The sequence below is a fragment of the Emydura macquarii genome, unplaced genomic scaffold (genome assembly GCF_026122565.2).
Source record: "Emydura macquarii macquarii isolate MOO-44397 ecotype Brisbane River unplaced genomic scaffold, CSIRO-AGI_Emac_v2 contig_450, whole genome shotgun sequence".
Taxonomy (NCBI): Eukaryota; Metazoa; Chordata; order Testudines; family Chelidae; genus Emydura; species Emydura macquarii.
In genome coordinates, this window is record NW_027130587.1 from 10356037 (window position 1) to 10380614 (window position 24578).

At 45.6% G+C, this 24578-nt stretch overlaps 2 protein-coding genes across 2 annotated transcripts in view; both read left to right on the forward strand.

Annotated features, from left to right (window-relative positions):
- The window catches only part of TPST1 (tyrosylprotein sulfotransferase 1), a 227699-nt gene extending 226267 nt beyond the window's left edge, over positions 1–1432 (forward strand). Inside the window, exon 7 of the transcript XR_010917981.1 lies at positions 1346–1432. The gene's annotated coding sequence lies outside the window, so the exon portion shown is untranslated. The remainder of the gene's footprint in view (positions 1–1345) is intronic.
- Positions 1–24578, forward strand: part of LRRC75A (leucine rich repeat containing 75A) — a 165922-nt gene that overhangs the window by 23952 nt on the left and 117392 nt on the right. The gene's annotated exons all lie outside the window — the stretch shown is intronic.

Sequence of the window (24578 nt, forward strand, 5' to 3'; positions counted from 1 at the left end):
TCTGGCTTCCAATGGATGCAAATTTCCAAGTCCCAAAAGCCACCTCCCAAATCTGGCCTGTTTGCTTGTCTCTTGAGTCTGCTGGCGAAGGATTGATTGGGCCCTGGGACTCTTGCCGCTAAAGCTGCTGTATGTTGTGCCATAGTGGTGCATGCTACAGTGTTGGGTGTGCTGTAAATGAATCCAGGTGCAGTTCTTGCTGTGTGGGGAACACTGGGCTGGATGGATGCACAGTTTGGGGCATGGAAAGATTGAAAAAGATGCAGAGACAGTGCTACTCTGACTCCGTCACCCCACCAGCCCTCCTTCAAACAAGGAAAGAACCACAGTGCATGGAGATGATAAACCAAAACAACCCATTTCCTGGAAGACTGGGCGTGCCGCTTGAATGCGTGGGGTGCTGATCTAACTTGCGTGGGCTGCTCTTAAGAGGCAGAGTGTCCATGCCAACTCTGGCTCTCGTCAGCAGTCGGGGAGGCTGACGGCGGAAGAATGGTGCAGTTTCTCCACAGTGCGGTTGGACCATGTGGGCCTGGCTCAAAAAATGTCCTGCTTACAGGATGTGAAATGAGCGGGCGGCCATAGTGACTGTGTGATGAGCACAGGTGCCCACTCAGACTCAGCCACGTGGCTTGGCCATTTCCCAAAGCTTTCTTCTATATTCGTTCTCCACGTAGCCGGTGTGAGGGGCCCCTCCACCCTGCTGCACCCTGCTCAGGTTCAGTCATGCGTTTTGGTTCGGCAATTTGGGTTTTTTAGGGCTGCAGTTGGCCTGCCTTATTGTGGCACGAGCAGGTTTAGAACATGCCCCCTTGCCTTCGTGCATGTGGGTACAGCCTGCTCGGCAGGTCGGGACACAAGGTCAAGCTCAGTCTGGGACACAGAGGGAGTGGAAGCTTTCCATGCTGAACAGTGTCTGGTGGGGGATTATTTTATCCCCATTCTAGACAGGCCCATTAGGATTTATGTCAGCAACTCCCATCAGAACCATCTGATACTCAAGGGAGTTGTGAACTTTGCTAGCATAACTTGGCAAGCAGACTTCTCTGTCTGGAAGAGAGCAAACAAACAAAAAGTAGTGGAGCAAACCTTTTGCAATTCTCTGATCTTCTCTTCACTCTGCGTTGGTGCCCAGTAAAGAGATCCCATCAGTCTGGCAGGCGCTTTGGTCCTTAATCTGGAATAATGCCTTCGGATAATTTGAACCAACACTGATTTTTTAAAAAAATTTTTTTTTTAAAGTGTGGTTAAGCTGCGTCTGCTCCACGAACGAGTAACTGCCTGTGCCGTGCAATGCTGGCGTTAGGGTTCTGCTCTGCTGATGCGGAAATGCGTCTGGAGGAAGATACACTCCTAAGATTCAAAATCTTCCCAAATACTCCAAGTAAAAGTTGCTGCTGCTGAGCAAAAGAGCAGGAAGCTTCAGTCGAGGCTCATACAGGGCCTGACATTCTAGGTGCGTGGCCAGTCCAGCGCTTGGAGAGATATGCTCCTCAGGCACCGTAAGCCAGTAGCAGCACCACAAACCTGCTGTGTTACAGCTGCTCCTAGATTTCAGCACAACACGCACGCAATGCTACGTGTGTGACAGCCGACAGCAAACGCACCGGTGAACCCTCATCTGGGGTATGGTAGTCAGTTGACACCCCACATTGGTGTTAAAACAGGATAACAGATGCCAAGTCAAGGTGAGAACCCAGAAGTCCCCTGTTTGAAATACTAACCCCCTCTTCTTCTGTTGATCTCCCTGCACCAGACGGCACCATTCAGGGTTTGGACACATCCAGTAGGTTTGATAGCATGCTGTCTAGCATGCTGCCCTATGTTGTCTCATTGTTTCCTTGTATTCTCCAGTCTGTCTATAGCCACCTGTTGTCTCTTGGCCTTCACTGCGATTAGTTGTTGGTCCGGAGATGTCTGCCAGGGGGTACATATTTGTCTAGTTTTACAACAGGCTACATAAAAGCACGAGCGAAGTCAGTGCAAACTACGACTCCATACAGACAGCGACTTGTTTATACTGCTCTGTATGCTATAGAATGAAATGTAAGTGCAATATTTATATTCCAGTCGATTTATTTTATAATGATAGGGTAAAACGAGAAAGTCAGCACTTTTTCAGTAATAGCGTGCTGTGACACTGCTGTATTTTTCTGTCTGGTTTTGCAAGCAAGCCATTTTTAAGTGAGGCGAAACTAGGGGGACAAATCAGACAAATCAGACTCCTGAAAGGGGTACAGCAGTCTGGAAATATTGAGAGCCCCTGCTTTAGATTGTAAGCTCCTACGGGCAGAGACTTTTTTGTTCTGTTTGTACAGCACCTGGCACAATGGCTCCTGGACCATGACTAGGGCTCCTAGGCATTGTGGTAATACAAATAATAATAGCTAGGTCCTACAAATTGTGTTTAAAGAACCTGGACTCCCTTTTCTCCAGCTAACAGCAGGATCAGCTCAGCTGATATCCAGCATGGATATGCTCCTGGATATTTATTGTGTGTCTGTGTCTTTTCCTCAACAGTTGCTTTTGTAGTGGGCGATGTTCATCTTTACTCAGTCTTCACTTACAGCAGTGTGTGCTGTGAGCCTATTTGCTTTATAATGAAACTTCAATAAAAGTAGTTTAATGGCTGTGATCGTCAAACAAAGCAGAAGTCGTCTCATTTTTAATGGGGGAACTTTGACACCTAGTATTACTGAACAAGATGTACTGCAGGCGAAAGGAATGGAAGGCCGCTCCCTGAGAGAGCCAGAAGGGATGTGCTCAGCCAGCACTCACCCTGATTTGCATTCAGTCCATCATGCCGAATCGTGACGCTTGGATGGCATGCTGGGATTGGAGTGCGCAGAGAACATGTTGCCTTTTCTGTGGGGTCTGGAGCTTGCAAAAGGGCTGGGAGCTTTCAAGTGCAAGAAAGGTGTCGTTCTGTTTGTGCATGCGTATCTAATGCAGCCTGTGAAATCTGAGGAACAGGGAATGAATGGAAGAGCAGCAAAAATACCTCTGAAACCGGATAGCCTTCAAGTTGCGCCTATGTCATATATGCGCTCCCGTGTAGTGACCAGCCAGTAAGGAACTCTTCTCTCTTTTAAAGATGGTTCTGAACTTTGTGATGAGGCATACGGGCCCCAGCTCAGTCCTCATACAGCTCAATTGATCAGGGATGAATTAGCCTCATATAAATTGATTCAAACGGAGCTGAAGATGCATACCATCTTGCAAGGAAAGGTCTATAGGCGTCTTCCTTTGGCCAGGCTGGTTGCTCCCTGTAGTACACTTTCCTAATGCCTTTGTAGTGTTTGAAATGGTTGGGAGTGTCCTGGTGCTATTTTTGTCCAGCAAAGAGTTTAATTCTATCCCTGGGAATCTGGATCGTTTGGAAGGGAAAGTTCACAGGCAGACAACGCCCTGAAACCTTTATACTATCCAATTATAAATGCAAATGAGGATCTTACTGGTATTTACTGGAAACATTCTTGGGTAAACGTAGACTTAGTAGGGCAGGACTAGATGCTTGGTAGCACTACCGCAGCCTGCAAATTTCATTGGATGTAAATTCTATTTCTTTTTTTCAACCAAAACTCTTGTGAGAAATGGTTTCTCACAGATTAATAATCTGTGCTACCATGAAATGATTGCAGCAGGGCTTGGGGAGGTGGAGGAAAGATCTTTTCTTTTGTGAAATCCTGTATTAAGTCCCCTAATTCAGCAAAGCACTTAAATGCCTGCATTAAGTCCTGTAGAACTCAATAGGACTTTAAGCACAAGTTTAAGTTAATTAGCGGGTTAAGTGCTTTTCTGAATTAGGGCCCAGAAAACGAAGAATCGTGAAGGAACAGAATTGTGACCTTCTGATAAAGAATTAGAAAGGGACGTTCACAAATCATTGATGTCTTCGCCACTTTTGCATAATGCTTTTACTTCTTCGGTTTTCCCAGCAGTCTTGGCTTGTTTACACTTTTCCTGCCATGTTCTTGATTCGTTGCTTGTCCAGATTTTCTTTGTTATGCCTTATGCCTTCCTTCAAGTGACTTTCTCTGCTGTGTTTTGTCCTGCTTCTCTGAATATTTCTCATGTGATCTGTAATGAGATTTTTTCTTTATCACAAACTAATGGCTTGAAATGCCCTCTAAGCGTCCTCTTGTATGCCTCCATCACCGAGCTAGCCTTTCATTTATCAGGATCAAATCTGACGTCAGCTGCACTCCTCTTATTCTTGGACTTTAACTTAATCCTTCTCGTTAGTAGTTCATGATCATGCCACACTTGGCATTTCTGTAGGTTCTAAAGTGCAACAGTGATGGGCGATACCTTTTACTGATAATAGTCAATCTGGTTTTTGGTTTGACCGTCTGATGAGTTCTATGTAACCTTGGGCATGTCTGGGAGGGGGGAGGGAGGGGAGGAGAATATCATCAATAATCAAATTGTGCATCTCACAGCAAGTTCTTAACCTTTCTCCATTATAGTTTGCTGTCCCGACGCCATGTGGTCCAACACTGTCCATTTGCTTAGCACACGTGTTACCAACCTTTGCCATCATAGCTCCCCTTATCAGAATCGTATTGTCTACAGAGCTATCCAGCTACAGATAAAAGCTCTTCTGCTGCTTCTGTTGGTGTGTAACAGCAGATCACAGGTTCCTGTTGGTAGTAATAAACTTTGTTATGACACCGGTTTCCAGCTGTTAGCTGAAGTCTGGTCTCTGTTTCCCTTTGAAGTCTGTCCACTGCTATAGCAACCCCATCTCTACTCTTTTGTGGTTCACTTGAATGTCCAGAGCAAAGGGAAGTCGAATGTCCAGCTCTCTTGTATCCAGCCACTGTCTCTCCTCTATGGCAGCCAGGGCAACTTGTAACTTCCCGAACTCCCCCGCTACTAGCTCAGTCTGGCCCGAGGGACCAGAGCTCGAACGTGCCAGCTCGCCATACGTGTGAAGGTGTGTAGCTGTTCTCCGAACTCCGTGACCATTTCCATGTGGCAGGCCCAACAGGCCTGGCTCAGAATCCATGTAATTGTTTGCGTTGCTGTACGGTTTCTAAAACAAGTGAGTTTTGGATGTAACCACTTGTTAGCCAGGCCACCCTCTCCAGCTCACGGGCGTGCCATGTCATAGCCTGCTGGCCTGCTAGGAACAGCTCCAAGTGATTCCACCCTCATCCGTTTGCCTTCCAAGACTAATGAGCTTGGACCGCTTGGATTTGGCATCAGAATTTTCTTCCTCCTCGGCAGACCTGCCTGAAGAGCCTTATCGAGCTCTGTCTGCCCTGGTTTAAAATCAGAGTTTTCTTTTTCTTTGATACTGTTGGTTCATTGCATCTTTTCCCATAATAATCAGTGCAATCTTTCGGGTTTCCCCAAGATGAGCTACCCCCATCCACCACGTGGGGGACGTGCCTCTATGAGATTGCATCCCAGTGTGAGATTGGACAAGCAAAAGTTTTGGAAAGAGGAGGCTCAAGGACTAGATGTGGCATCAAGAAAACGAGATATGAAGACAATATGCAAAAAGGTTCGGTTTTGCTGCTGATGTAAGCAGTAAAACAGGCTACCGGCGAACTGAACAAACACCCAGAGGCGTTGAAAATATGGAAGGAGCATTTTGACCCTTGCCGTTCATCCAGATGCAAGCATTTTAGACATGCTTGCTGAAGAGGGCAGCTTGTCAGGCAGGATGGATATCGGCACTGAAGTACTATCAGAAGAAGAAACAGGGCAGTGACGCAGTTAAAAACTGAGCGCTGCAGGAATAGACAATACGGCAGCTGAGCTGCTAAAAGTCATCAGGGCAAATGGTATCAAAGCACTGGAAAGAAATATACAAGAAAGTATGGGAGCAAGAGGAGGTCTGAGGTGACTGGCCAATGGGAACAGTTGTACCAATCCTGAAGAAAGGAGATCCTGACAATCTGAATTCTAGAGGTATAAGCTTATTGTCAATACAAGGAAAAATCATGATGAAAATTATTGTCAACAAGTTAAGGCCAGTTTTGGAGGAAGTAGTAGGCGAGGAATAGAGAGGGTTCAGACCAAGCTAAAGTTGCCTGGGTCAGATATTCGCTCTTCAACAGTTGATGGGGAAAAGTAAGAAAGGAGATTAAAGATGTGTGTTGTTTTTGTTAACTACATGAAGGCATTTGATTCAGTTTGGAGAGAAGTGTCATGGAAAATAGGAAAACCATACAGCGTTTCAGACGAGATAATTGCAATTATAAGGTTATGTATGAAAACTCTTGCAGTGCTGTAAGAGTCAGTGGAAAATTAAGCAACTGTTTCAAGTCAGAGTTTGGTGTAAGACAAGGGGGCATGGAATTATAGTAGCTTTTCATTATGTTCTTAAACGGGATATTAAGAATGTTAGACAAGTTGGATGGCATGCCATTGGCTGATCTAGAGTTAAGCTCCTTAATTTTATGCAGATGACCTCATACAACTGGCAGACTTATTTGAATTAATGATTATATTCTTCACTACTTTGGAAGATTGGTGAAGTCAACTGAGACTACCATGAATGCCAAGAAGCCAAAGTTGTTTTATCTTCTAAAAGGGACAATAGATAAAGAGTTGAAATGTAGCAATGGTGAAATCATAAAGCAAGGAGACCCTTCTATGTACCTAGGAAGCTTGGTCAGTGCCGATTGATGAGGTTAAAAGGAGATGTGCCTTAACAACAACTGCTGCACAGAAATGGATGAAATTACGGACTGATAAAAACATTACGTTTGGTACCAAAGTGACACTATTAGTACACTGGTTTAATAAATTATTACTGTGAAGTCTGGAAGCATCTGCATTAAATGAAGTAGACATCAGAAGGCTGGAGGGAGTAGAGATGAATTCTTTGAAAGATGGCAGGTGTAAAGTGGAGTGACCAACGAAGAAATTAGAAGGAGAGCAGGATGTGAAATCAGGGTACAGGATTGGCTACAAGAGAAAAAATTACAATGGTGGGGACACCGTAGAAAACAAACAGATGGCAGGATGCAAAGAAAATAATGCAAACACAACCAAGGTCAGAGCGACCGCAGACTAGATAGTGGGATGTGACCCTTAATGGAGCTATGGTCGGGAATGAGAGATGATACTGTACTGCTCCATTTGTCTGCTGAGACGCTCCAGGATGAAGAAGAGCTTGCAAATCTAGAGCATGAAATGGCAAAAAGAAGTTGGTCTTGCAGCTAAGGGTTCTGGTTCTTTGACAGACTTCCTGTGTGACTCCGGGCGAGCCACGGAAAAGCAACAAACAAAAAAAGCTTTGTGCCGCAGCTTCCCCGTTTGTAGAACGTCTACCTACCTCACTGAGGTTCTGAGGCTTAGCTGTGAAGAGCTTTGAGGGTCTGTAATGGAAGGTGCTGTATGGGTGCCAAATAGTGTTATAAAGCTAGCAGCGCTGTGGTTCCTCAGCACGATAGGCAAGTATGTGAATAAACTGATGATAAATGCAAGCAGTTTAATTCCCAGTGGTAAGTGCAAGTAGCAGGTTTGTTCCCACTAGACTTTTTGTAAAATAGAGCAATTGATCCTAAGGCCAGAAGGAACCACTGTGATCACCTCGTCTGTCCTGCATGACACGGGCCAGTGCATATCACTCAGTGATTCCCAGCTACATACGTGAGCCCCACTGAGCCCGTAGCTTGTGGGGGAGCGAGGTGTGTCTTTTTGAAAATCACCCAAGCCCTAGTGAAAAGCTTTTTGGAGAAACCACCAACATTTCAACAATTTAATTGCAAGACTGGTCCAAAGCGTGACAAAATTTTGTTGGAGGTCGTCACTTCCAGGCATGGCAGTGGACATAGGGGGGAGGAGCTGAAAAAGTCAAGATGCCAAAGTGAAAACCACAACACCAGGCCAGATGCTCAGCAATGTAAAGCAGAGTCCCTCCCTGGAGTTCAGTGGTGCTTAGGTGATGTTAGCTAAGGGTCTGACCTGCTGATGTCAATAGAGCTACGCTGATGTGCACCAGTTGAGAACTTGACCCATTAGTTTTAAAACCCATGTGCCTCAGTGTTTCCATCACAAGAGGCTGTGTAATCTCGGTGGCATATCTGGATTGCACTGTGCTGGTGGGGAGCGCTTGAAGCCCTAGTGTTAAATGAATGAGGAGACAAACTGGGTGCTGTGTGTCACAGCAAATGCACTGGAGTCTGTAGCAGAGGACGGAGAAAACATCACGTGAGTGACTAATGAGCTCCAGATGCACAGGCGCGCGCACCTTCCAACGAAGAGTGCTCCGGCATACGCAGGATGAGACAAAAGGTCTGAAAACCAGAGCGCGTTAGCAGGGCTTTTAAGGGAATCAACACAGTAATTTGTAAGGCTACGGAGCATGAGACGAGGTCAGTGATTATTTTATGAGGCTCCACAGCGGTTTACTGGTGCCTCATTCGCAGCTGCTCGGTGGTATAAATAACGCTCTTGTTTCTCCTCATTCATTAAACCTCACATCAGCCCCGGAAGCTCGGGGATGGATCTGAAAAGGTATCTAGGCCCCTAAAGATGCAGGGAAGTGCCTGGTCTGATTTTCAAAAGCGCCTAGTGGCCTAACTGCCATTAGGTACCTGGGTGCATTTATAAAATTCCACTTGGTGACTAGCTGCATCTTTAGGCACCTAAATGTCTGTAAACATCTGGCCCCAGGTTACTAGGAGTGTTCCTCGTTTTACAGATGTGAAAACTGGCGCCAAGGGAGGTAAATGATTTGCCCTGGTCACGTGGCAATTTGGAAACGGAATCCAGGCCCCGACTCGTAGTCCCATGCTGTTCTGAGAGTTGCAGCCTACCAAATAACTCCAGAAAACCAGCCCGAATGAGGGCCTTGTGGCTGAGGCTCTGGTCTGGGACTGAGAAGCTCTTTGTCCAGTGCCTGGTTTTCTGTGTGACCCTAGGCAAGTCACTTCATCTCTGTGTATCTCTCTGTCTCTTCTAGAAAAAGGGGGTATTAATACTTCATTTCTCTCACCCTATCTGTCTTTTTTGTTTAGCCTATAGGGTCTTTGCGGCAGGGACTGTCTGTTACTCTGTGTGCGTGCGTGCGTGCGTGCGTGCAGCACCTAGCACAATGGAGCCCTGATCTCGGTGGGAACCTCTAAGGCCTTGTCTACATGCAGAATTTGCACACGTTAGTTAAACTGGTGCAACCCCTAATATGGCCACTTTTCTCAGTTTGGGGGTGGCTTATTTTGCTTTAGTTTAAGACCGTTCCTAAGTGACGAGCTGAGCTGAAATAAGTGTGTCCACACAGCCTTTTGCATTGGATCCAATTAGTTGGTTTAAAATCACACCCGATGTTAAACCGGTGAATTTCCCTTTGTAGACAAGCCCGAAGTACTGCTGCAATAACACAAATACTTGGTTGAATACATGCAATTTAAAAAATGCCTGGTGAAGGTGAGCTGAGTTGTATTATATAGTAACATGTTTTTTTTAATGTCTTCCTTACTATGGTGTGATATCAGCTGCTCCGTTCTGGACAGCGAACTGCTCAAGCTGAGGACTGACTGACTCATTAAAGTCAGTGGCTCAATGTGGGACAGCATGTTATGTTGGCCATCCACTTAAAATGGGATTGTTCCTTGCATTTCAGAATACATTGTAAGGAGCAATCCTGCAATCTGTGTGCGGGGCGGGGGGAAGCTCCAGCTCTGGGTTCTCTGTTTCTAAGAGAAAGTATGCATTAAAATTCAGGGTGTCCCTGTCTCCTCTTAGAGCATGACCCTCTTTATTGCCTGTCTACTGGGGAAGGAAGGAATGAGACAAATATCCTGAGAAAAGGGCAAAGAAAATGCCACGTTTGGGTATTTAGCAAATGGTAGCACATTGCCAGGATCCAGATGTGTGGAGGTTGTACCACAGCTGTGGGAAAGCTGGTGGGCAGCCCTCGTTGTGCTGGTGGAATTTGATGCCAAGGCACTCGCTGATTTCAGTGGGAGCACAGTTTGGCCCGAAATGAAGTGTGTCGCTGGAAGGAAGAGGGGCATCGTGCACGCCTCACTGCCTGCAGACCGCACTTTCTGGCCTGTTTGGTACATCTCTTTGTTCAAGTATTTTGATGTGTGGGGCCTGTTGTTTGTGCTGGTCCTTTAGCAGTTCAGTGGCTTGATTAGCAGATGACGCAGGAGGCAGTTCATATCCCAAGCTTTGTACTAAACTGGAATTGTCTGGGTGAGTCCAGAGAGCACTGATTCTGATCCTGGAATTCGGGGAGGGGATCACGAGGACTCAGCTTGGTACGTATCTCTGTGAGAACGAGCCTGCGGTGAGAGTTTAACAAAACTGCTTCTGAACCATCTACTGGCTGCTGCTATTTAGAGAAATACAAGCTGCTGGCTTCAAATCTAATTCACAGAATGGGACTGTCGCTGTGACCCAGCATTAAAACAAACGCTGCCCTCGATTCCCCCATGCAGCCATGCTTCATAACACAGTAGATTGGAAAGCGTCTGGAGGAGGTGGAGGCCTGTTTATGGCCTTTGTGAAATAAACTGGGTCATAACCATGTGTGTGGTGGCCCAGTTGAGAGTTCTAGTTGAATCCTATTATCGTTGTTATTTATTTATCTGTCTAGCAGCCAGCATTTGCTAGATTCTGGATATATGGCTCCTGCCAGGCGTGTTTACAATCTAATTGAAGAGCCGGTGCAACGAGTGAGAAGAGGGGGGAAGGCTGGTCTTGTGGTTAAGGCCCAGGACTTGGGCGAACTGGGTTAAGTTTCCGGATTGGACTCAGCGCTATTGGCAAATCACCTAGGGCTTGTCCACATATGGAGTTATTCAGGAATAGCTGAAAAGTGGATTAAGCTAACAGGAACAAGGCACTCTTATTCCAGACTAACAGCACCCACATATGGATTTATTCTGGAATAGCTACTGTGCTTTACAGTCACACCTTACCTTAATAAGACTTAACTTCCAAGTGTAGACAAGCCTTTAGGTATGAAAGTTCCTGTTTCCTTGCTACAGTACCCCTTAGCTAGGAGCTCCTTTAACTAGCAAAACCCCTAGCTACAATACACAATCCCTGCCCTTACTCATCCATATGGTGACTTTTAGCTTCTCTCCTAGTAGCTTATGTTTTTGCTTTTTGTTTGTATTTTTCTTTTATATTAAATTTTTTTAAACTTAAACGTAAAAAAATATGTGGAAAGTATTAAAACTGTATCTGGTGCCAATGTACAGGACACTGATCTTTACTGGGATTCACAAAGCTTTAATGGATATATCCATTAAATCCTAATATCCTAATATCCAAGAAACAGCCTCGTTATTCTTGTGCGGGCTAAGCACCTAAATCCAGCAGTTTGCAGTGGTTAGCAGAGCATTGTTAGATGGAATGGCTCCAACTCCCCCTCGCTGGTTCTCTTCCTATTAATGAGTTCCATGACACAGTTGCAGTGACCTCACCCCGAAGCAAACATGCATTTTGCTTGCAGGTTCCTATCTCCACTAAAAGATCAGACATATTATAGATGCAAGGGCATCCCAGTGCAGCAGCAGGGGAAGGAGAACTGGGCTCATAGATTGAGTGACTACACAGGGGAACGTGAGCCTCGGAGTCCAGCTGGATATCCTTGGCCAGTGTTGTGCCACAAAAACTACACTTCATCCCCTACAGCACGTTTATGGCGGTAATTGTATCCGTGATGAGAATTCATTTTGCTGGTAGTGAACTTGTTAATATCTGGTTGTTTTATATAATTGATGAGAAGGAGAATGGAAATGATCAAAGGATTTTATCTGAAAAGCCGGCTAGAAATCCACCTTTTCAGATGGTATGTCCACCTGAGATTCCAGAATCATAGAAACATAGGCCTGGAAATGATCTTGAGAGGTCATCTGGACCCAGCCCCCCTGCGCTGAGGCAGGACCAAGAAAACCTAGCCCATCCCTGACAGCTGTTTGTCTAACCTGTTCTTAAAAATCTCCAGTGATGGAGATTCCACAACCTCCATTAGAAAACTGTCCCAGAGCTAACTACCCGAATAGTTTACTTTTTCCTGATGTCTAACCTAAATCCTCCTTGTTGCAGATTAAGTCAATTACTTCTTGTTGTCTTGTTCAGTGGACATGGAGAGCAATTCATCACTGTCCTCTTTATAACAGCCCTTAATATATCTGGAGATTGAACCTCAGTCGTCTTTTTTTCAAAGCTAAACATGTCCAGGTTTTTAACCTTTCCACGGAGATCAGGTTTTCTAAACCTTTTGTCATTTTCGTTTTTCTACTCTGGACTTGCTCTAATTTGTCCACATCTTTCCTAAAGTGTGGCATCCAGAACTGGACAGGTAGTCCATCTGAGGCCTCACCAGTGCTGAATACAGTGGGATATTTACCTCCCATGTCTTACCTACAATGCTCCTGTGAATGCACCCTAGAATATTACCCGTTTTTGCAACTGCATTACATTGCTGACTCATATTCAATTTGTGATCTACTGTAACGCCCAGGTCCTTTCCAGCAGTACTATCACCTCGGCAGTGATTCCCCATTTTGTAGTTGAGCATCTGATTTTTCCTTCCTAAGTGTAGTACTTTACACTTACTTGTACAGGCGTAAATACCTGCCCTTTCCTGGTTACTATGCGGCCAGTCCGCCGTCCAATCTAGTATTCAGTAGCTAAGATAATCTAAAATCAAGATCTAACCTATAAGTAATATTTATTATTCAATTAATTTTAAAATTAAATTAAATTACATGAAAGGACAGTTAAACATAGTCAACAGGTCAATAGTATGAAAACTAAAGCCCATTGATAAAATTTAAAATATGGAGAATAAATATATGTATATCTAAAATATATCTAAAATCCACAGGATACACGAAATGAATGTTCGGGTTCACTGTTTATCGCTAAAAAGAGCCAACATATCCGTCGTAGCATACATAGCAAGTCTGCACACACTTTCTTTAAAACTTTTAAATTTATCAATACCTAAAATTTTAAAAATTTCATCATTTCTTTCACTCCATTTTAATTGAATTTCATCTTCTAGATTTCAGACCTGTTCTTCTCCAATTTGTCAAGGTCATTTTGAATTCTGATCCTGTCCTCCAAAGTGTTTGCGACGCCTCCCAGCTTGGTGGCATCTGTGTTTTATAAACACACTCTCCACTCCATTATCCAAGTCATGAATGAAAACACTGAATAGTACTGGACCCAGGACTGCCCCTGCAAAACCCCACTAGATATGCCCTGCCAGTTTGACTGGTCTTTCAACCAGTTGTGGACCCACCTTATAAGAATTTCATCTAGGTTGCATTTCCCTAGTTTGTTTATGAGACTGTCATGTGGGATGTATCAAAAGCCTTATTGAAATCAAGATATTTTGACTGCACATGATTTGTTAAAGATCTGCTGGCATTTTGCACAAGGTTCAGACTGTTACCTGCCACGTCCCAGCCACCCTTCTGTTTTGTGAAGTGTGTGCCACCAATTCACACTCTGCCTGCAGCTTCACTTTATGTCTGCGCTGTTGTGTTGTCCTGCTGTGCCACCACACGGTTGTGGTTCCATCACAGAGCTGACTGCGTATCACTGGTAGACAAAGTGATTTCTGTTAACGCCCTGTAGTCCAAAGTGGTCTGGGATCCTTTCGAATGGAAGTCTCCATATAAATGTAAGTCATTGTTACCGTAATTTTTCTGCCTGGCACACACGTATTACAGCTAAGTATTACACACACGTATTGCACGTATTACACACACGTATTACAGCTAAGTATCATTGACCCCATTTTACAGATGGGGGAACTGAGGCTAAGGCCACATCTACCCTGTGGAGCCCATGTCAGCCTCACCCTCTAGTGCAGATGCAGCTTACACCGACAGACGGCGTTCTGCTGGTGTAGTAACACCACCTCCCCGAACGACGCTACTTACGTTGACAGAATCACTATTCTGTGGCACTGTTATGTCTACACTGAGGGTTTTATAGGCATAGCTATGTTTCTGGGGGTGGGATTGGGGGCGTGATTTTGTGAAGTAAATTACCCAAAGCCAAACAGCGCATCAAGGCAGGGAGAGAACCCAGACATCAGCAGCAGAACCCAGGGAAGCAGTGTAGTATGGCACTGGATTGGGCAGACATCCTATTCCTGGCTCACCTGCTAAGCAGCTGTGTGATCTCGGACACTGAATGATGAATTGAGATTTTTGTAACTCTCTCGGTTTTAATATCGGTTGGTGTTAATAACAAAGGCTCAGAGACCGGGTTTTTTTAAATACAGTATGTTAACTTGTCCTGGTGATCTGCTGTGAGTCCAGCTCTTTATAAGCTGCAGATCTGGAGCAGTAAGGGTACAGGTGCAGCAAGAGAAGTAAACATTCACAGGCTACCATTTAGCACAGCTTTAGTACCTCTTAAATGCCTTCTGTAAATTAAAGATCTGCGTGTGACTTGCAGTCTGGGCTTTCCGTGCCAGCACTGGGTCTTTCCAGCTAGCTCCTTTAGAGGATGGAAGTGGCAGGCGCTTGATTAAACTTGTCATATTTCCTTTTAATGCTCTATTGAGGAGCTCTTAATGTGAGTGCCAGCAGCAGCCGCGGCATTAATAGAGTGATTGCGTTGCAAGTTGATGCATTGGCCTGTTTTGGATCTTAGCCACGTAAACAGCGTTGCTCGCGCTGGTAATGAAAGATGGAGCTGTCTGATGGGAGAAAAGGGGCTCATGGTGAAAGGTCACCTGGCACCCGTCATGTGGTACTCAGCAGTTGCTGAGCTGAGCAGATGACAGTTGTTATGTGGATGGCATGCTGGAACCCAGTCCTGCAAACCCAGACATGAGTTGCTCTTACTCGTGTGAACTTTCCTCCAGATCAATGGGGTGAGTCTGTCACCCATTTAGTTGTAGGGTAATAAGAGAAATTGACAGGTCAGAGACGGAGACCATCTGCTCAAAGCTTTTGGGTGGCAGCCAAGATTCCTGGATGTTGTCCTTGGTCACAGTTTCTAATGATCCATCATCTCCAAGGGTAGTTTGGATGGATTTATTGCAAAATCAGGAAGCGGGCAAACTCCTGTTGTTAAAAGGCAGACATGAATAATACCCAGTCCTTCTGAGTTCCTGTTAACACCCTGCCATGGCTAATGCTTGTGTGACAGGCAATGGCAGATTTGATTGACTGAAATTTTCAAAACAGAGCCTTTAGTCGGGCCTGGGTATGGCAATCTCTTTGAACACTAGCTTCCAGCCCTTTCTGTGTCGGGCTCCTATCTGCTCTGAGAACCACGATGAGGAGTGGCTTTGTGTAGCCATTAAAGAGCTTGGGTAACAACATTCGCCTTGCAGTCTGAACTAAATGCAGCACTTTCTTCTGCATGTCCCTTATTAACTGTTGGTATTTAGTGTCTATTTAGCGTCATCGCCTTATTGTTGGCCATTAATCCATCTTTGAGAGTCTTACGCTGTACTCCACAGAGTAGGTTCAGTGAGCCGCATTTTTAGTTAAGCGCGGCTGCCAATGAAAGGTTCACTCCTTCTCCCCTAAAACATGGAAACTCTTCCCTGAATTTATCTTCACTTGAAGCGCAAAAAGAACAGTCTTCAGTCCCTAGACCATTATTTGCTTTTCTAAACATAAAAAATGGCCCCACTTTGCATTCCAGTTTCTTGTGGCCATGCTGGACTAGAAACAGGAGTTTTATATCATGGGAAATAGATCATTTCAGCTTGTGTGTTAGTACCTAACCTTGTGGATCTTCAACTTGTGACATTCTTTTGTATGGTAAAGGCTATTGCAGATCAATTTTAGAGGCTTTATTCTATTCTCCGTCTTCCATTTCCCTGCAGGTTTGTATGTTAGAAGGCCATGGATATGGAAAACAGTCCCAGTTTAAAATAAAAAAAAAAGTGAAGCTGTTTAAAAAATGTGGGAAACCGCTTTTCTTGTAACGTAGGTGGTATGTCCAGAATACATGCTGGTGCATTGTGGTGGTAAGGTTTTAGTGCACCCATCTGGTATTGTTTGTTTTATTTATTTATGGCACCGTAGTGCCCAGGAGTCTCAGACCTGGACCCCATTGTGCTAGGCCCTGTACAAACACAGAACAGAGAGAGAGTCCCTGCTGATGAGCTGCCGACCTCACTGTGATGATGAGTAGCAGGGCCATCCAGAGCTGGTGTTGATGAAAGCTTTGTACCAACCAGCCCCTGTGTATTCTCCCCGTGGGTGGCATACTGGGGGCTGAGTGTGGTGCATCTGTGTTGCAATTTTGAAATTGGGCTGAGAGTAGTGCACTAGGGACACACAAGGCATCATTGTTCAGCCATTCACTGCCCCTCCTCCTGAATCCTGTACACCTGTGCCTTTTCCAAGAGGGCACTTCTGCTGGAGCTAGATTTGCCTGTTGGGAAATTGGCTGAGCGCACTGAACTGATTACATATTGAGCAGCCACCAGGTGGCCAATCGGTAGGACAATTATTGACAGTAAAAGCTGGTAACTTGCTTTTAGACAGCATTAGCAGCCAGAGCTGGATTAGAACCGGAAAATCATGGAGGGGAAAAGGCTTTTACTAGTCCTCTAACCCATCGTCTGAGGGCAGCTACCTTTTGCAACTGACTGACTCCTGAGTGTTTAGGATCAGAAGAAATAACTTATTTTTAACGGGGAGATTTTTGAAGATGGAAAGGACATTTAGCTGCCCAACTTCCATTTGTGTCTTTGACAATCACCCCTTTTCCCTTTGGGGCAACCCATTCTGTGTCTGCCCTGCTGTGATGGCTTGCATGCTGCCCGTGTCTTTGCTCTTCTCAATGCGTTGCTAAAGCTAACCTCCTGAGATCCTTTTGCCCAGATAGGATGCTGTGGATGATTGATTACACACAATATTAATTCCTGCTCTTCCTTCTTGTCCAGCCCATGTTTACGATAAGAGCCTCGCTGTCTGGAAAGTCATTATCCCACTAGGGTAATTACTAGAGATAAGAGACCCTTTAGGGAGTGGCGGATTCTAAACAACCGAGCCATCAGGATTTTTTATGAGCGACTGGGAGCACAGGAGCTCTGAGCAATATTTTACACTAACAGAGACCCAAAGCTGCTAATTGCCTGTTTCATTAACAGAAAGGGAATGCGATGTGCCAGGCTCTGCTTTGTCATATGTCCAGTTGCTTGGGCTTGCTGGGACTTTTTTCCTAATTGAAATGGAATTTGCAGTGACAAATGGTTTAATAAGGGAAAATGTGTTTGACACCCAGTGTTTAAGAATATTCGTGCCTTCGGGAGGTATTACCTGCTTATGCACGACAACGCAATACTTAGCATTAAAAGCCCTTTGACAAATCAGTATTTGTTGCTGTGCTGTAATCTTGGAGAGTGGATGGGAACAGCAAGCTTGGTTTGCCTGGCATTAGATGGAGACAAGGTGACTATTGATTCTGAATGCCTTGACTCCTTTATTTCCATCACTGGCGTGGCGAGTGCTGCATCTGTCTCATTTTCCTGGCAAAGCTGGTGATGATTTCTTCCTGTGAGCTGTTTGGGCCAGGGACCATCTTTTTGTTCGGTGTGTGTACACTGCCTTAGTGCAGTGGGGTCCTGGTGCATGGCTGAGACTCCTCGGTGCTATGGTAAAACAAATAATAATATTTCCTGTAATAATGACCCTTGCTTTGAGAACCCTCATTATTGTCCCCATACAACTATTTTAATGTCGCCCCATCCATGAGGAAGTTGCCGGTCAGCAGTTCAGTCGTTATTGACAGCTTACAGGAATGGTGACTTTCCAAGTGCAGACTTTTATCTAGTTTTGTGGCTGGGTTTATTTTGTATTCTTTGTCGGGTTCCGTTTGGATTAGCATGGCCAGTCTTGCAATTGATTCACGAGAGGTGCTGGTGTATGGCTCTTGCTGGGGAATTGGATATGAGCGGAGACTCTCCTCCTGTTGCCGCTCTGCTGGGATTTGGCTCTCTGTCCTGTCTGATAGGTCTTTGCTCCCTTTGGGCCCTGTCCTGGGTTTCAGCATCCACACGCTCCAAAAACTGGGCCAAGGCAGGTGGTGGGGATCTGAGGTGTTCTATGAAATCAATTCACAGACCTTTGGAAAAGAGACCAATTTCCAAGCTGGTTTTCTATGATTACAAGGTACTTACTCCGACACATTTGAGAATCCCGTAATACATGAACTGACGAAATGTACAACTGATGATCTAATCTCACCTGGAGACAAACTGGGTGTTTGAGGTGAGAAATCAGTCACACTGATTCTCTGCATTTGCAGAGTTATAGTAATAGGTATTAGAGATGGAAAAGGTCTGTTGGATCCAGTCAACTCCCTCCAGTGCAGGAGTTTTCCCCATTGTCAAAGCTCTGTGACAAGCTGCACCTAAATTTGATCTTATATAATGGCCCCCATCACAGTAGTATTTTTTTAATCTGGAGACAGGGCAGTGCTATTATACCCATTGTACAGATGGGAACTGAGGCTCTGAGAGACTGAGTGACTTGTCCAACGTTACAAAGGAAGTCTGTAGCAGAGCAGGGAATTACAACTTGGTGTCTTAGGTCCCTAACCACTCAGCCATCCTTTCCTTCAGTGCTCTGATATGGCAGATTGGAAATACTTCATTTCAGTTGCAAAAAATGAGGTTTTAAAATGAGTTAAATATGAAAATGAATAATATAATTGGCCCCATAGCCCCTGTATTATTGCTTTTGCTATTAAATTCCCTCTGGGGAGGTATGAGAGGGAATTTGGGATTGTGAGATAAGAACATAGTTGAACAGTTCGTGTTGTCTTGCTCAGATTAGTTTTCAATGTTCCAGCCCACCACTTCCCTTGGGAACTTATTACACAGTTTAATAGCTCTCACTCTTAGGAAGTTCTTTTCCTCATAGTCACTCTAAAATTTCCCTTTCTTAGTTTCATCCCATTGCTCTTAGTTGTGTCCTCTTCTCTCTCTCTCTCTCTCTCTCTCTCTCTCTCTCTCTTTCTCTCTCTCTCTCTCTCTCTCTCTCTCTCTCTCTCTCTTTTTTTTTTTTTTGGTCATGGCAAAAATTAGGAGAAGCTGTCCAGATGTACAGACAGCCCCCCCACGCCGAAAACCAGCCAAGCTGGCTTAGCAAAGAGATGTGTTTGTGTATGTGTGCAGAACAGGAAAATCACTCTCTATAAATACCAAGGTGGTTGTGTTCTGATAGGCTGATAACCACATTCATCAGGCGCCTTTCCTCTTTGTAAACTGTATTTGCTCCCCAGGTGGATGTCACTTAGGGAAAGGGGCAGATCCTGGGAATCTGAATGTGCTGAAAGGAAAATTAATGATTCCAGTCAGACATTGGGTGTTTTCTCCAAAGTCAGAGATTTGTGATTTGCTGCTGACAGCATGAATGGGTGTTTAAGTGATTAAGTTGCAGCTGAGCTCATTGCTTGGACCAGAACAAGTTTCAGCTTTGTGTAGCTTTAAAATATTGCACATGGAGGACCTAGGGGCAGGGGATGATGCTGGTGTAGCAGTGAGATTGATGGAGCAGCTGAGATCTGCATCTGTATATAACAGTGTATGGTAAAGGGAGAGGAAGGCTTCCTGTGAAATATTCACTCTCTCCCAGGAGAAGGGGGTGTCATAGAATCATTGATTTTTATTTTCTTTCTTCTAAAATTTAGCTTAAGGAGAATTTCCAGGTTTTTGAGATGCTTAAAAAGAAGTGGTGTTGTGTTGTAATAAGCCTGCTTTCATCCGAAAGATCCCGGGGTGCCAAAAGCTGTGTATCTAGGGGTTACTCTACCCAGTTCTGAACATCACCTTCCCCTGAGGTGGGATGTGACAGCCAGTCATTCTTTGCCAGTAACACCATATAGCTATGGGCCAAAGGCAGAAGACCTTACTCAATGTTTGCTCAGTTCTAGCATTACACACTGGCAAAGTGTGACCTGTCTCCCCTCTGGACCAGCCAGTGGATAACAGCCTACTATCGTTGCCAGCTTTAAGGATTATTTTTCTAACTCAAGTGGTAGAGGTTTTTGCTATGGATCTGCAAGTCCTGGATCCAAACCTGATTACACTTGTAATTGTTACTTACTCAGGCAAAGCTCCCATTATCCTCAGCGGGGAATTTTCCCTAAGTAAACACTGAGCAATTTCTGCATGTGTTTTTATTAAGGGGAAATGAAAGGTAACTTGTGCAATTAAAATTACAGAGAAGGATCTACGAAGCATGGATGGATGATGATAATGGGAACCTCCCCTAATACCCACACCCCGCTGCAACCTCAGGAAACAGATTGTGTATGAGAGACCCATTTTGATCCTACAGTGGATTCCCTCTAAATACAGGCAAAATACAAGCAGTCATCACCCTCAGTCCCTCTCTTTCTGCCTTGGGCAAAGTCTTTTCCAGCCTCAAATGTGGGGCCAAATCTTGGAATCTGTGTTAATTTTCTATTTGGGCAAAACTCTGACTTGCCAAGTGCAGGAACAGAAGGAAATTGCCTTCTCCAGTAAGGCAGCAAGGAACCCCCAGCCACCAAAAGGTTTGGGGAGGGGCGGGGGGCGGGGGAGAGAACAGGTCATTTCTGCTGATGTAACTTACAGCAGCTGTAAGCCTTCTCTAAGTTATTCTGGGGCCTGGATCACCCACGCCGCTTGCCAGCTCCATGGTTGGGAATGCAGAAGGATGGTTGAGAGTCACTTCTCTCCTCCTTCCTGGGTCCTGTGCGGAGCTCAGGTGGACCTGAAGATCTAGATGTTTAAATCTTGGTATTTATACCTGAAGTTACCGAGGATCTTTGTGACGTGTTACCATGAGTATGCCCAGCGTTTCCATCTCGTGATGATCCTGCAACAACCCTCCAGTTTGCCGGTCCATATAACCACGTAACTGTCCCTTTGATCACCTCTCATTCACAGCCTAGTCCTTCAGAGTGCACTTGCAGACTTCTCCCCGGCTGTTCGTTCTCCTCGACTAGCACAGTGCTGTCCCTATAGCCGAGCTGCTCCGCTCTGTCATGCTGCGGGCGGACGCTGAAAGAAGAGGAGGCAGTTGCAGTTGGCAGAGTGTGGAAGGGAGCACCGTGCCAGTGGAAAGGGCAGTAGAGACCATGTCTCGTTCCAGACTGGGCTGAATAGGAATGGGAGGCTGGCCTGGCACTGGAATGCTGTGTGCTCTCTGTTATCAGCAGGGGGGGGAATGAAGCCTTTGCTCTTGATAACAGAAGCTCCATAAATCTGAGAGACTCCGGAAGCAGTGATATTGTATTCTGCTGGGAAAATAGTTCCACTGGCCACAAGTGGATGAGTGAACTCAGCTCCTATGGCTCTGTGCGTACGGGCAAATGAATAGCCGGGGGGTATGGGCTATCCAGCCCAAAATGAATGGCTGTGTCTGTTTCTGGTTGGTTGTATATTAAGGTTGCACTCTCCCACACCCAGGATCAGAGGGCTCAACCTTTGTTTTGCACAACTTGTGTCAAAAGCACCACAAATGTGTCAACTAGTTGAAACCAAAATAGTCTACCTGCTGGTTTTCTTGTTACAGCCTTGGTCCCCGGTACACGGGAGAGTGTTTGCAGGTGGAAAACCTGTGAGAGGTCTTTGGAGAGAGCATCATTTTCCTGGACTAGCTAATCTGTCTCTCTTGTATATAGTTCCTAAATGGAACTGGAACATGTGAAATACTCTGTGGTCTAGTAACTGCACAGGGCCTAAACAGATCAGTTGTAGAATCCACTCCTCTCTCAGCTGTCTTCCTCTAGAACCCAGGCAGTTCTGAGTTCTAGAACGCATTGCAGAAAAGGGTTGTAGGCCCTTTGAGTCTGCATGGTTTGAAGTCGCTCTGAATTCTAGAATCTACTCTGAATGGTTTTAGCTTTTACGTGATGTAGTGCTGATCCACTTCACTTTCTAGAACACACATGGTTAAGTTTTATGTTCTAAAATCAATCTGATTCTGAACCGTTGTTCTAGGACTCCTGTAGTTTTTTTTTTTTTTTTTTTAAAGGCTCTAGAAACCAGATAGTCTTTAACAATTATGAGCTGGCTCTTCCTCCATGTCTAATTAAAAGCAAACACTGAAGTGTAGCCTCATAAAGTTTGCCTATACATTAAGTATTTGCAGCACAGTCTATAAGATCATCCATTACTTCTGCATCTCGGAACTCTATGGGTTTTTTTTTTAAAGTACCAACATGACAGAGGCCAAATGATAGTTCATTGGTGTTGTGTAGTTAATCTTTAAAAAAACAAGCTAAGTAGTTCATAAGCAATAGATTTGCTAACTGCTTAACTTCAGTTTTTTGTCCTTCCATTAAATTAAAAACAGCCCTACAGATCTTGATTTTAAACTCTATAGTTCCCCACTTTCTGGGCTGAGATTATTCATGCCAAGTTTCAGCCTGGAGTTGATATTTTTTACTGAACTGAAGATTTGCAGGGAAGATGCCAGCAGAGCGGAACCCTAACTCCATCGGTGTCAGGATCATGCACCTACATTTAAAAAGTAAAGGTGCAAACTGAAGAACCACTGCGCCTGTTGCTCCCTGTCCGAGCCGCCCAGTTCCACTCGACACAGGATCCCTCAGTAACTGCCAACTTCCTGAATTCAGTGTCTTTAAAATAATAATTAAATAAAGGCAGATGTTTGCTTCCAGCCTGCAGGCTCACAGAGCATTACTGCTTGCAAAGGATTTGCTTCCCCGCAAGCCATTTATCAAGAACTGAAGCATTTCCAAATTTAGTGGTTCACCATGAATTGGAACCAGCGCTGAGTCATTATTCACTTGCACTTTCTTTATTAAAGCAGTGAGACAGGGGTGCGGGGGGAAGAGGGTTGATTTCACTGATTAACAACTTCCATGTGTGGCGGCCTGCACTGCACTGCCAGCTGTTGCCCTTTCCAGCATGCTTTTGGGTCATTTCAAATCGTCGGTAGTGGTCGGAGAGGGCATGTGTTGTGGCAGAGAGCATGGGGACCACGGAGTCAGGATTCCTCCTGGGTTCTGGTTCTTCTGCCCGACTTCGGCCGGGTCTGCCTGCGAAAGTGATATTGCTTGTTACTCATGGAGTTATACCAGTACAGCCCCTAGAGCGGGTGCCGTTAGACCAGTATAAAGATGCCTTATACTGGTATATTTACTCCTCAACCTACGTGGCCGTAGCCAGGGGCTGTCGAGCATTATTTAAAGTGAGGGGGACCATAGATTGGCCACCTGCCTTCCAGTGCCTGGACCCTTCTTTTATCCCTCTCAGATGCAGCCCCCTCCTACCCCTAGCAGCCTGGCCTGGGGGCCCCTACATCTACTCTGTCCAAATCGGAGGGAGTGGCGGTGTGAGCTGCCATACAGGGTTGCAGTGTCATTCCAGTTTGGCCTGGCTGAAAAGTGGTCGGGCTGTGGACTGGGCGGTCCCCCCGCCTCCCCGGGCCGTGGCAATAGCTATACCAGTATGAGGCCAGGTCTACGCTCTAGGGGTCAGGGCAGTGTCTCTATGGCCCCCAGCTCGGCTGGCAGAACGCTGGGGCGTAGATGAGTCCTGCAGAGATAGAAGGGGTGTTCCCGGCTCTGTAGGAGCTCCAGCTCCCTCAGCGACGGTAGCCGGGTTGACGGGGAGTGTACCGCTTTAACGACAGGGGAAGTTAACGGGGTACAAACGTCTAATGTAGACAAGGGCTGTACAATCTGACTGTGGGCAAGTCCCCTACACTCCTATTGCTTCCCTCTACCCATCTGTAGAGAGAGGTGGTGCCTGGGCTCCAAGCACATCACTCCTGAGTGTAAATGTCTTCCGGTGCCTCACATGGGTTCAGAGTAATTCGGCAACGTGTGGGCGACGCTCTTGGGCTCCCCAGAGGAGGCGCTACCGAAGTGCAAAGGCTAGTACTAATGAATAATGAATGAGGAGGACTCCCCATAATCAAATGTAGCTGTAAATTATGTATTTATTTTTTGCAAGCTGCATGGCAGTGGGACTATCCCAGCTGTTTTGTGTCTCCTGCGCCTACGCGTTCCATCGATTCACGTAGCCGGGCGGTGAAACTCTCGTATCGTTGCCATGTCAAAGGGCACCTTCGTTTTCCTAGTGCCTTGTAAACAGTTTGTATCGGGTTTCACTTTTCGTAGGCTGGCCAGGCCGTTTGTCCCGGGATCCTTTCCAGTGTTTTACCTCCATTGGTGAGTCTCTCTCCTCAAAAATGGCACCAGCGCACCGATTCCACCTTCCCTTCATTCCTCCTCCCCTGAAACTTTCCGCCTGTCCTTGTGGCACAGCCGTGCTCAGTCCTTGGAGCAAAAGAGTCCGTGGTTTAGTTCTTCATTGCGTCTGGGATAGCGGGTGTTCACCGGTGAGCCGCCCGTTGTGCCAGTCGCAAGCAGATCCAGAGCCTTTTCCCACAGAGAGAGATGGCACGTTTCGTGCTCTGTGCTGATCTGACAACTCAGTGCCCCAGGGCCATCCCTGTGCTGAATTGCTTTGCCCGGGGTCAGTTCCTTATGACTGAAATTCACCCCTGGGCAGTGGGCTAGCATGAGGCCTACGCAACACTTACGCCCTCCGACTAGTTGTAAAGCGGGGCTTAGGCCTTCTGCTGGCCCCGTGCCCAGGCATGAATTATACAATGAAAGGTGCTTTGAGAGGGCCCCGGAGGAGT